General features: G+C 40.9%; 1 protein-coding gene across 1 annotated transcript in view; it reads right to left on the bottom strand.

Moving 5' to 3' along the window:
* The window catches only part of COLEC12 (collectin subfamily member 12), a 96,528-nt gene that overhangs the window by 20,538 nt on the left and 61,678 nt on the right, over positions 1-14,312 (bottom strand). The window lies entirely within an intron of this gene.

The raw sequence follows: 14,312 nt of genomic DNA, 5'->3' as shown, positions 1-14,312 counted from the left end.
GGCTTCCTTTAAACCTAAGGTGCTTGAAGAAGGAAGGATTACCATATTGGAGCAATGGAGGGAGAGGATTTATACAGTTTATTTGACAAGATATTTTCTTCAATCCTCTCTGCACATATACTCACTGTGGGTAAGGCAGAAATGCATCTTTTTCAGGTCTTTTCCACATCACATCATCACATGTTTTTTCTAAACTTTTCAGGTGTGACATCACATTCTGTTGCCATGTGATGAAAGTGATGTCATAGATTTAGGTTCCTTGTGGTTTAGGCATAAGACCAGCTGGGAACATGTGGTTCTTTTTTCAAGAACATTATGGGAAAATGAGACAAAGGCTTATAAGCATAAACTCAAGAACAGAAATTCCAGAGGGTAAAGGCTTCTCTTCTGCCCGTAGGGTGGGAAGGGAGGGAGCTGGCACAGAGACAGGCAGCTCCATAGCCCATTTATTGGTGACTTGGATTTGGAAGGGTGGTAACTCCTGTGCCACAAAAGAAAAGGTGAAGAGTCCATAATTCAGTAGTCAAGTTTGCTTGTGGATCCTGATGCATGGGCTGACTTGCTTTCTTGGTCTCAAGGAGTTTGCTGGTGAGGAAGCTCTAACTGCTGAAAAAGCAGGAAAGTGCAGTTTTCTAAAGGTTTGCAATAGGTATTTAGAGACTGAAATGATCTCACAGTGGGAACTTGGTGGTGTCTGGAGTACCATAATGCTGGCCTTAGCTAGTATTAATGGGGTCATTGAGCCCCTGTGCCCTAAATGCAAGGCTCCTTCTCATGGAAGGGTTTACAATTCTAATTTGGTTGTCTTTAAAAGTTCCACATATCCAAAAACAAATTTGGGGCAAAACTCACGTCACATTCACTTTCTAAATACACAGACAAACAGAAAGCTTGATCCTTCTTATTTTAATGTTAATTGAAACAGGCCTAGATCCTAATCTGGGAAAAATGATGGACTGCAGAGGTACAAAACACAGAGAAAGGCAGAAGTAAAAACAAAGCCTTTGGCAGCAATTGCACAATGAAAAGTTTCACTTGATAAGTGTCTCACAGTCAGATTACTCATTTTATGACATGACCTGCTTTCTGTCACTGTACTCTGGCTTCCTGGGTAGTGTAACGAGCTGAAACTTCACCGATGCCACTGGGTGCATTGCAGTTCAGCATCAAGCATCATGTATGTTCCAGCACTTCACAGGGATCCAGTTTCACTTGTCTCAACCCTCTCTACCTCTGGTTCAATAAAACAGCACTTCAGCTTTTCAGAACTTTTCGTTTCTGTGTATTTCAAACTGACACCAGAACAGCACCCCAACAAAAGCCAGACCTCTCCATCCTTTTACAGCCCAGCATGGTTGGTATCAATAACACAGGCACATCATACTAAAACAATCATACAGGCTGGAGTGATTCCATTAACTAACTGGCCTGGAACTGTGTACTGCATTCCTTACTGGGGCTTTCTGCCTGTCAGCCTAAAACTACTTCTGATTGCCAATGAACCCCTGCTACCCTCATCTAACACGACCCGAGTCCAGGGCTGGAGTGAAAAGCCAGGGAGCTCTAACAGACTCCTTTGTTTTCTTTTACCTGGGATACAGTAAAATCTTTCAGAACAATCATATTTGCTCTTTCTTACAAACATGTAGTGCTTAACTCTGCTTTCTAGTTTACTAAACATATAAAGACTACTACAAAAATACCAAAGATACAGGTACTCTTCCTGATTTGGAAGAGTCATTCTGATATCTTTCTGAGCAATTAAATACATCAGGCTATATGCAAAAGCCATGAATGCAACCTTCTCTGTGTAAGGATGAACTCCAGTATAATCAGAGCTCCCCAAATTCCCAAGCACACACCCTGACTTCAGCTTGCCCTGTTATTCATCCCCACTACCTCACTTAAGGATCATGCCCAAATAAGATTGTTCTGATATAGGAGATGCATTTAGTTCATGTTGTGAGGACACATTTTTATTCAAAGGCGGTTCTCAAAAGATGTGATAGCCAAAATATTAAGCAACAACAAATGTGAGTCAATTAAAAATGCTTACTGTGATTACACAAAACCCAGCAGGCTGGCATGAAATCATTCAGGTTTACCACAAAAGCTGTGAGTTGATCTTTGAAGGAGCCCATGCTCGGGCTTTAATTTGGCAGAACTCCCCCAGTTTTATCCACGAGACTGCTTGCTGTTATGACTGACATAAAGTGCAGAATTCTTCCAGGAGATGTATCACATTTCATCTAGGAAGCTGCAGACTATATGGAAAGGGAAGGACCCTACATACACATCCCATTGACAGAACAAACGTAAAACCTGCAAAAGGGCGTTCTCAGCTGAAGTCAGCTCTTCTCCATTTGTTAACGATGCTCCCAGTGCAGCACACTCCTGTCTGTGTCCTGTACACGTGTTTTCAATGCTGCTCTGCTCCCAGACATTTGCCACTGCCTTCCAAACCCAGGGAGCTGGGGTCACTTCCGCATGACGTGCATTTCTCACTGCTGATTTGATCAATGTTTAATAAATATCAGATGGGACACAATGTGCCTCGTTTCACTGGACATATGCCTTTTTCCATTCCTTTCCCTGACTTATTTTAATAAGAGCTCTGGTTTTTCTGCCTCACTGTTGGGAAGACATCTGGCCAAACAGAGAGCAACCTAGTACAAAGAGATCCTGCTGGCTCACATGCTTTGGGGACCCCCTTCTCTGCAAACCAAAATGCTCACAAAAAAATATGCAAGTGAGACATCCCCCTGTTACCAGGCTTTGTAGTATTTGTTTTTATAGCATTGCATTCCAGTGACTGAAGACTTTGTTCTCACGCAGGGGGTATACATCTGCAGATTCCTTTTGGGCTCCAAGAAGAGGTTTTGCTGAAGGAGGACCCGGGGTTTTTTTGTTTGGGGGGATTTTTGTTGTTGTTGTTGTTGTTATTTTCTTCCATGGTTTTAATGGGAGACTAAATAGCTTTGCTCTTTATAACCACCTTACAAAATGCCTGACTCCTCAAGTGTATTACACTTCAGGAACACATCTTTGAATAAGACATGCACACTTTTTTTTTCTCCTGAATAATTCTTTTACAAGTATTTGCCTCTCTGTTCTTTTCTTGGCTCTGGCTGCAAGATCATAGGTGGCCTCATAATATTTCTGCTGGCAAATCAATTTTGACAAAGATTGCAAGGTTTCCTTCATAACCCTGACAAGAAATAAGAATAATAATGATAAGATAAAGAAAGTAGTGCAGGAAATGAAAATACATTAGTTTGGAGGGGGTTTCCCCAGTGTGATTCACTGAAAAGAGATAACACCCCTTGAATTTCAAAAGGAAGACTGCAAGCCTACTTTGCAGCCTTCAAATGATTGTTTTCTCAAAGTTAATATTTTCAAAACAGCAGTGGATCTAATATCTATATTTAAAGGGACTTGAGCAAACTATATACATCTAATTCAGGCCTCCTCCCCATGGCAGGGAGGCAGAAACTGCATGATCTTTGGATTCCTTTCCAACATGAACCATTCTGTGATTCAGTGTGTAATTAGGATTTAAATACTGAGAGGTAATTAACTTTGCAGAGTTGCAACAAGCTCCCAGTGGTGTCTATCTCACTAGCAAAAGTAGGTGATCCCATGAGGAATCCATCTCTAGGTTTAAATATCTAAATGTTTTGAAAAACCTGGTTTAAAGTGCTTAAATTCAGGCACCCAAGTGTAAAACAGTAGGTGTTTACTAATATGCATGACTAGCAATTATGAAAGTAAGTTTGTCTCACAGGACAGAGAGGATTTTAAGTTCAGGCATATAAGTGTTTTCATATATACATACACACAAACACATTTATACTCAAATATATGGGAAAATATGTGTGTGTGTATTTTTTTTACAGAGAAGCTTTGGTAATGACAAAACCCCACCATATTATATCTGCACACTAAGAAAAAGCAGGCAACAGCATCTTTGACAATAACTTTGTATAGGTTTGAGATTACTGGATCCAGCCAGCCACAAAATTCACAGTGAGATTTTTGTCTTCTCTTTTGTATTGTGTCACAGGTTATTAACCTACCTCTCACAAAAACAATTCCCATGATCCTTCAGGAATGGTTTTGTTGCAGTGAACAAAACTGATGATTTGATAGTTCCATATGCTGGCCTACTTCAGAAAGCAATTGTTCTTTATAATGGCAAAAATTGAAACTGCTTCATGCCTTTTTAAATTATTGCTTTGAGATAAAACTAATTTTTTCAGTTTAGAGTCTATTCTCGTACTGTAAAAGCTATAATTTGAGCTACATGTAAATAGATGCCCTACATATTTCCTAACTAATACATAAAGGTCCACACCTCCTCCCGTTCCACAGTTTTGGCAAGCCCTGTCTCCACAATGGCAATGGTCCTGCTCACCCAAACAGTGCAGTGCTGGCTTGTGGGCAGGTGGATTAGGCAACAGCCTGCTTAACTTAATCATCAGATTTTTACAATGCCATTGGAAAAAATATTTAGCACAAACATGCTGTCATTTGTTCCGGAATTTGCTAGTTTTGCTTCTGGTTTTGTAATCAAATAGGGATAAATGCAAGCATGCTTCCTTTGAAAAAGTTTCTGGTTATTTATTAGGAAGCAATTTGGGCAGCTAAACTTGAAATCTAAGCAGTGGGTATGTACCCACCTAACTCGTGCCAGTTTTCCTATGCCAGATGGAAAATTATGAAGCATGGCAGCAAGACACAGGCTGAAACAGCCACTCTAGATTTCAAGTAAACACTGCAAGACACAGAGCTTCTTTCTTCCAAAATTAATAAATAAATTGACCCAACCCAAACCACTCCATCTCCACAGGTTTCTACAGTGTTCAGCATAATCTGATTGCCCAGCTACACAGCTGGCAGCTGTGCCAATAACCTCTGGAGAGAAGAAAACACACCTCAAAAGCCCAGTCTGAGAATTTGTGCCTTGCGAGGCTGTACAACCTCTGCCAGGGCCAGTGGTACCAGTTCCTGTGATTTTATCCTGAGCTTCACATTCGAGATTTCCTATTCTCCTGGTGCCCCTTTCTTTCCATGTACAAGGTTGGGGCAATCCCCGGTATCAGTATAGGCTGTGGCATCAACAGATCAAGAGCAGCACTGCCAAGAAGGACTTGGGGATGCTGGTGTACAAAAGCTGGACATGGGTTGGCAATGTGCTCTTGCAGCCCAGAAAGCCAAACACATCCTGGGCTGTGTCAAAAGCAGTGTGGCCAGCAGTGGAGGGAGGCAATCTGCACCTCTATTCTGCTCTGGTGAGACCCCACCTGTGTACAGTTCTGGGGTCCCCAGCACAGGAAAGGCATGGACCTGCTGGAGTGGGTCCAGGGGAGGAACATGATGATCAGAAGGGCTGGAGCATCTCTTCTATGAAGACAGGATGGCAGAGTTGGGACTGTTCAACCTGGAGAAGAGGAGGCTTCAAAGGAACTTTATTGTGGCCTTTCAGTACTTAAAGGGGGCTGCTAAGAAAGATGAGGACAAACTTTTTAGCAGGCCTCTTGTCCTAACAAGAGGAAATGGCTTTAAACCAAAAGAAGGTAGATTCAGATTAAATAAAACAAAGACTTTTTTACAATGAGTGTGGTGAAACAGGAACAGGTTGCTCAGAGAGGTGGGAGATATCCCATCCCTGGTGACATTCAAGGTCAGGGTGAGCAGGGCTCTGAGCAAACTGATCTTGAGGAACATGTCCTTGATCACTGCAGAGCATTTGGACTAGATGACTAGCTTTAAGGGTCCCTTGCAACCCAAACTGTTCTACAATTCTTGCAGATATGTGGGACTTTCAGCTTGCATTCTAGGAGAACAGATTCCCAGACTCCTAAAAAATAGAAATGGGGAGGAGTTGTTCATTAATGCTTAAGAGAATTGAAGACTCCACCAGGACTTTCACAATCCCACCTCTGCAGAGCAACTCTCAACACTGAGGGAGCAATGCTGGGGCTGGCAGGGCTCACCCTGTCCCTGCATGCCCTGAAGTGGAAGGGGGGCATTTTGTCCCAAAAGCCCAGGGTATTTCAGTAAACATGAGGGATTTCCTTCTCTGGGACACTTTGGGAAAACCCAGCCCTTAATGATCTGCACACTGCAGCCCAAAGCTCTGCACAAAGGGGCCATCAAGCAAATTCTCCTCCACACACCAGATTGAGCCTGTTGGAGGCAGCGGCCACTTCCCATAAATCAGAATCCCACATCTGACATAATAAAGAGTCTCAGAGGGCCAACACTATTATCTCTGGAAAGCTTTCAGCCTAAGAAATACTTTATTCTATGTAATGTACACAAACCCTTTCATTAAAGGAGGGGAGAACCCTCATTTTCAGCCTGACCATCATCTCTCACTTATTTATATAACCCAGGCAGCATTTTCTCTCTGGCTTTGTTCTTCTTTGCAGCAGTCCAGAGAATCACAATGAATTGTCAGAAATCCTAATTATACACTTCAACAACCACCACCATTTAATTATATAGTATTACCAAACAATGTCCTACTGTGATTAAACACTAAATATTTTAATTGAAAGGATACAAAAAGCCCAACCACAACACAGGGTAAGCAAAGACTGCTGCGTATCCGAACTGTATGTTAGGCAAATATTACAAACAGAGCTGAAGAACCAGTGTGGTAAATTTTATGAAAAATCATGGATTTGCACTAGCTTAAGGTCCAGCCATAACAATGTGGTAAGAATATCACACCAGCAGAGGGTCCAGCATCCCACAGGCTATTAGATTTAAAGACAAACTCAAACCAGAACAAACCTCAGAAAGTGCTGGTGCTTTTTAATAACTGTCTGGAATAAGAGAGATGTGTCTGTCCTCAGTTACTGAAAATCAAGTAACGGATCACTCAGTGCATGTCTCTGGAACTAAACCCAAAATCTAATTAGGCTGTTCAAAAGATGAGAGAAAAACTAGAACAGTTAAAGGAAGATAGAAATTATGTATGAATTAAAGACCTGTTCAATGACAGGCAAGACAGCCATGATACACGACAATAAAGAGCCTCTCTCAAACTCTGTCTCAATACAGAAGAATTTAGACTGACTTGCAAGAAGAAATATAGCCAGATCTATAGGGAGATCAAAGCCAGATTTTTGGTTTGTGAAACAGTTTCCTAAGACAACCTGAAGATATTCCATTCAATGACTTAGATAAAACCAGAGGTAACAAAGCATTATCAACGTCAAGGAAGGGATCTGTGCCTCAGAGTTGTGACAGATGGCAAAGTAATGCCATTTTTGTAAAAGTCTGGGCCCTCCATTCTGAAATAAATATGCTTCCTAATGAAACATAGATCCTAATTAAGATTATATAATTTGATGACTAATGTAACTGATTTTTCACCTTAATTAAATTTACATTTGACTGAAAGGATGAAAAGAGGTATCATATAATATACACCCAAAGTGTGTATTTTCCCTAAGATTCTCTAATTTTATAACACAGTATTTAGGTGTTAGTGACCCTAGTAATGGTGCTAAATGGTAGGCAGAAAAAGTGGTTAACTCCATGCTTTGTGGCTTTTGACACATTTCTTGAAGAGGGCAACATGATCCCCTCCATGGCTGTGAGTGTGGTAGGTGCCAAAACCACAGCAGAGCCACCTGTGCTGCAGGGCCACTCACCAAGGACATGATGAAGCCATCCAGGGCACAGATGCAAAGATGATGCTCTTCACAGAAAGCTTTCACCTGTTCTTTTACCAGTTCTGCAACTTTTGAATTTAAGGGCAACGCTAAAAACATTGGATCACTGTTTTAAAGAACAAGAAACAATGGGAACTCCAGCCACGCACAACAAAGCAACATTTCTGTATCCACTGATGTTGCCACAAAAGCTATTCCATTTAACTACAGAAATTAAATTTTTTATGTGCCTTCACAAGTTAAGTGGAAGTATTTGGCAGCCATCTGTTCCATGTAAGTTTCTGTGCACACATGCACCCCTGACATGGCTGAGGCAGGTCATTCATTTAAGAGCATTGTAAAATACCATGTGTTACAGCAAAGCGTGCTTTTAAACTCTTGTAGCTCATATGAATCTAAACCAATTTTCACTCAGTAGTCAGAAGTACAACCAGCATGCCCTCCTCATCAGGATTTTTTCACTCATCTACTACACGGTGGAACTGAACAAAATAGAGTTTCAACCATATTTAATAGCATAAAAACCATATTTATGGTTTTTTTTTTTTGTTAGGGAAAAATACAGAGATACTTGATGAGGTTTTCAGCAGGAAAAAATTGTTGCCTGAGACTGAACAAGTATACCCAGAAAATCAAACCTGCAGATATATCTGCAACTACAGGTTTTGTTATGTTCCAGCTGAAATGCTGCAATAAATGCTGACATTAACAGAATTGAAAAAAATTAACCAAGATTTGATGCCTCAAATTAATATATATACCTTTATACACTCTTCTGGATTTAGTGGTAATGGTCCTGTTGCCTTCATTAAGAACCATTCTAATATAAAAATCACCTCTTTTCCAAATGAAAAGTCTCTCTCAGGACATTATTTGGAATTTAAAAGATTCATGTGCATGAAAAAAGAAGAGGTAAAAGTGTTTCTATCCATGCTGGGTACTTAGCAGTTACATAGACCTGTTATTTGGAAGGTGACCCCAATAATGAAGAGGGCCACAAGGAAGAATGTAGGACCTCCAAAAAAAGTGAGTTCAGAAAACAGTAGGTATAAAGAAGACTGCTCTACTCTTTTAATTATGCAAATTGCCACTTCTGATTAGCCTTTTCCCTGTGACATCAAGAATGCTTGGCTGAGATACCAACACTGAGCTGAGAAGAAAGGATCCCCATAGGCACTGCACTGAACGTAGCTCATGGTCACAAATCCACTGGCTGTAAATTCATTCCCAATCTCCTGAGGCTACATGCTCAACTACAGGAGAGAAATTATGTCAAGGTATAAGCACTGCTCCTCTGGAAGTGTGCTGCCTTACTCCCCTCAGCTGAATTGAGACTCTGCATTAAATCACCTCCAAAGGAGAGGAGCTGTCAGGGCCTGGATTTATTTTCCACCTCACTGCCCTTCTAAAACCACTTTCTAAAGGTAGGGCTTTTTCTACAGAAATATTGCAGGCTTGATGGCAGACACAATAAATCTTATTTCCACCCTCCAATATAACCAACCTCCCCCTCTGCCTCCTTTTCCAGAATTTTATCTTTTCAAAGTGGAACTTTTCCCCTGTGAAGCGGGATCTCTAGGTTAAGGAATGATTATGTCCCAGTGCAGCCCCCGTCTTTCAATTTTCTCATTCTGTTCTTCCCTCTTCCCACTCTCCTGTCTCCTTATGTCCTGTAGCATCTCCGACTTCTAAGGTCTCCTGGTTCATTCACACCTCACTAGCATCTAATTTCCTGGATAAAAAGCAGACTTAGAATGAATTCCTCAGGCGACCAGAACATTTTTTTCAAACGCCTGTGCCAATGTGTAATGACTGTGCAATGAAAGGAGCAAACAGCCCTGAAAAATTGATTTTTTCCACCTAATATTGTCACAATTTCTGGGATTTTTCCCTGGTTAATATTCACCCTTATCTACAGAGGAAATTTTTATTCTGTAAACTACTACAAGAAATCTTCTGTACTGAGGTGGGAGTACGGTTGGTGAACATAATTCGTGTTTTCCCTCCTAATAAAACAATAAGCAAACTTGCACTTTCTTGACAAATGCTGGGAAATGATGAATTAAATCTGCTTGTTACAAGTGAGGAAAAGGCATGCAGGACATCCAGAGCACTGCAGTCAGAAAGATAAGGAATTAGCCAACAATTAGACAACAAACATATGACCTGCCTACATAGCACCTACACCGCTGCCTTCCTAATGTCAATGCAATCACTGTAGTAAGTAGGTGAAAACTCCACTGCAATCACGAAAATACAGAAGCTGACAAATCCATTAAACATGAAAAATTTGCTACACTTTCAACAGCAACAGCAACAATAATAATAATAACTGCAAAAATAATTATCTTCCTGAAACATACATTCCTTGCTATAATCCTTTCCCTGATAGCTTATGAAATCATGGAGATCCAAGTCTTTGCAAAATATTTTTTAACAAAGCCTGGCAGTTTTAGGATCCCTGTCTTCAGAGCAGTACAAGGGGAAGGCAGCTGCCATGAGGCCAGGTTCTCCTGAGATTCCACATCTGCAGATGGAGGACTAAGAATCTCAGAATCACAGAATCATTTTGGTTAGAAAAGACCTCCAAGTTCACTAAGCCCAGCCTTTGGCCCATCTCCACTTTGTCACCTACACCATGGCACTGAGTGCCACATCCAGTTGTTTCTTGAGGACCTCCAGGACTGGTGACTCCACCACCTCCCTTGGCAGTCCATTCCAATACTTGACAACCCTTTCCATTAAGAAATTCCTCCTGATGTCCAGCCTAAACCTCCCTTGGCAGGGCTCATAGCTTGAGGCTATGTCCTCTTGTCCTGTCACTTGTTGCCTGGGAGAAGAGGCCGACCCCCAGGTGTCTCCAGCCTCCATTCAGTGGTTGTAGAGAGTGATAAGGTCACCCCTGAGCCTCCTTTTCTCCAGGCTAAACAACTCCAGCTCCCTCAGCCATGCCTCATAGGACTTACAAGCCTTTTAAGTTTGATTTAAAGTTTGACTTAAGTCAAACTTACAAGTCTTTAGTCTGGTAAGACTCAAATCTTACTGTGCTTTTCAGGCTTATTGCTACAAGCTTTGTCAGGGGATTTAGGCTGACAGTAAAAGGCTTAAATTGAAGAAAATAATTTTCTTACCCAAAAGACTAAATGAAAACCTTAGAACTTTTCACTATAAAATGTATGTTCTTTAATGGAGAGAAAATCCCAGAGCACTTTAATTAAGAGGCAGAAGGCATAATATAAATATATAGTTACAAGTGGGAATTGGTAAATTTTAATTCAGACAAGAAATTGTAAAAGAGACCTTGGGGTTTTTTTTCCCTAGTTGATGCATAAATATATTATTAAAAGTTCTTGTGAAAGGTACAACCCTGTGCAATAAAAAACCCCCAACCCAAATATTAGCTTGTGTTTCAGTGAAAGCAATCCCAAGGTAACTAAAACTTGGGAGGACAACTGTTCAGGGAAGAGGGAAGAAGAAATCTGAGTGAACTCAGTCAAGATATCTAAGCTCATTTTGAAAAATTATTCTGCCTGAAGTTAATGCCAAAGACTTTTGGACTGCAAACCTACATATCTGCTGTAGAACTTTCTCACTGATTTCCAATGTTCTTCTACACTTGTAACTTTACCACACTTTTAACTCTCTGAGGAATGCTGAAGTTCTCAAATAATGGCTGTAATAATCAGTTTCCTTGTTTTGATATGATATACCACTAAAAATACAAAGAAAATAGTCCCTTTCTGTACTTTCTGTAAAAGATGGCAAGAACTTAGAAAGCTAATAGAATTGATCATATTTGTGTCCAACCTGAATTTGCATTTCCATTCTTGGGGTTTTTTGCCAAATACCAAGATTTATTGGTCCTTGAAGAGAAAAAAAAAAGACTGAAACAAATCTGGGGTCAATATTTGACTTCAAGGTCAATATATCTTGCCTTTTCACTCTCAAAGAGGTCCATATCTGGTGTTATTTATGCCATACTCTGCAGCTGCTCTTTTGAACTCCAGCAGAGAAATACATCACACCCTTGACCCACAGCCTTTCCAACTAAGTGTGGAGACACTGTAATTTATTTGTTCAAAGCAAGTGTCAAATGTTTTTAGCACTAAACTGCACTAAACACTCTTGTTCCCTAACACAGCTCCAGTTACACAAGTGCAACTTCTCTGGCTTCCACAGACTTACATGCAATTTACCCCAGTGCAGGTGTATCACTCAGCCAGGGAGCTGGAAAAGGGTTTTTGTTCCATGACAAGCTAAAAGCATAAAACAGAAGAGCAGGTGAAGCAGCCAAATTGGCAGCTCAGTGGAAGCTCTGCATTAAAAAAATGAACACATGGTACTGTAACCTATTTAGGGAAAATCCAATAAAATACAAAATAACTCTTCCTTGTGTCTTTGGAATCCACAGGCACCAAGTCCCAGTAGTGCTCTGGGGTTTATATGTAATAGGCTGAAGAATAATTTTCATGTATTAAGAGTAAAAATATTTTCTAAAAATTCTGTTTCCCCGCAGTTTTATTTGACTTACTACATTTATTTCTTGGCTAGTTCCTTGTATGGTAGGTTTCAGTCCAGTACAAATTTTTTCCATGGCTGAACTATGTCCTCCTGAAAAGCAGAGCTGGAAATGTTGAAAACCATAAACTATAGCTAAAGGCACACATCACAAAAAGCAGAGTTCTCAGTGTGAGCAGAACCTTCTTTTTCAATGAAATATGGACTTTGTTTGTTAAGCACACTTTGTACCTCCTCATACTTTGAGTCTTACTCCAGTCTCCAAAAGGAGGAATTATTTGAACACATTTGCTGTAGCTTTTTCACTTAAGAGACTAAGAGTTTTCACTACTTTGCATGTTCCTCTTGTTCTCCACTTCTTTCCTGATCCACAAGAAAAGATGGCATCTTGTTTGCCATCTCATTTGAACAATGCATCACTCTATTTAAATAGCTTAGACAGACTTCAAAGCTGTGAAAACTAAGAGTTCAAAAAATATTTTTAAGGAAAATTAATGTATTCAGTTTCTTCATATTCTACTATATGAATACTATTTTTTACTGGTGAGATCAATGTCTGTAAATTTTTAGATGAACTGTGTTGCACAGTAAAAATAGATTAAACTGCTTGACAAATGTCCTGGTAGTTCTTGTGCCATAAGATGAGAGAGGATATGCCCAGCAAAAAGCATTACACTCCTGCAGAAACTGGGTAGTATAATTTGTTATGCAGGTTCTTCTCTCTTCCACTCCTTGTTTTGCTGAGTGCTTTGTTAAAGAAATTCAAATGAACTCACAGAAATTTCCTCTAAGTGTTCTGCCAAGGTGCATGAGCAAACTCAGGTCAAAATTTTACTGTACATGGACAGAAGCCAGAGGACAGAAGAGCACTTAATTTTTAATCATTATTTCATTAGTTAGTAAACTGCTTAGCTGCTCCATAATATTTTGGATTGTCTGAAAATGGCACACAGCTTTGCAGGAAATCCTTCTTTGGCCACTCTCAGTTGCAGACACAAACCTTATAGGTTTCCCAAGGGAGCACAAAACTTACTGCATAACTAAACATAATGATGAATACAGGGCAGCCATTCAAGCAAGCTGAGTCACAAGCTGAACTGGGACCACATACAGGAAAGTGAATATCAGGGTATCTAGGAGAATGGTGGAAACAAAATCACAAATCCTGTGTGCTGTGTGTGGAGAGCAGTGGCCCCAAAGAAGATAACAAGTGAGATGACAAGAAGGCCACCACTGTGATGTTGAGGACAAAAGGGCAGAGCCAGCTCCTTGGCTTGCTGCAGTAAGCTGGCAGCTGGACCAGCCTTGGCCACCACAGCACTGAGGAGAACTCAGCTCAACACAGGGACTGGGAAAGCCCAACTCACTGCTGTGGCTTCCAGCTTCTTGTGCTGGAGACAGCACTTGGAGGCTGGACAACCTTGGACCAGCTCTACAGCTCCAGGGCCACTCCAGTCATTCAAAGGCTGAGAGAAACTCTCCTGGAGCTGGTGGCCAAGGGCAGCTTCTGATGGGGTCAGGAGTCTTGAGAGCCACTGCCAAGGCAGCACACACTGGAGGGAGCTGCCACTGAGCTCATGACCCTGGTGTCCGTTATGGGTAGGCTGCAAGTCACACCAGGTGTTTCCACCACTACGAGTCTTACCAGGAGCCTGGGGTTTACAGTGAGAGCCTTAAATTGAGCCAGATGCTTTTCATACTTGGAATAAAACAGTAATTAAAAGAAAACCAGAAGTCTTGGCTGCAAACTTGGGTGCTTTAATGGAGCACTGTCACTGAAGGGCACTCTGATGTAGAGGTAGGAGTAACATATGTTCCTGGCTACGAGCTGGAGGTAGAAACTCTCCTTGGAAAAAAAGCAGAAATTGAAGCAGTGGGGGTGATTACAACTGGAACAAATTACCATCACAGGGGATTCCCTGTACTTTAATGCCTTTAGATCAAGCTTGACTCCTCATTTAAAAGGTATGCTTTAGCCAAAAACAAAGTCATTGGACTTTGTACAGGAGTAACTGGATAGAAGTGCACAGCCTATCACACACAAGAGGTCAGAGTAGTTAAGTGCCTTGGCTCTAATCCCTACAGATGGAAATACGTGTGGCTGTG

The sequence above is a fragment of the Agelaius tricolor genome, unplaced genomic scaffold, assembly GCF_023055355.1.
Source record: "Agelaius tricolor isolate 1412-34295 unplaced genomic scaffold, bAgeTri1.0.p SCAF_2, whole genome shotgun sequence".
NCBI lineage: Eukaryota > Metazoa > Chordata > Aves > Passeriformes > Icteridae > Agelaius > Agelaius tricolor.
The sequence above is the reverse complement of the archived record's forward strand: the minus strand, read 5'-3'. Positions and strand labels throughout refer to the sequence as shown.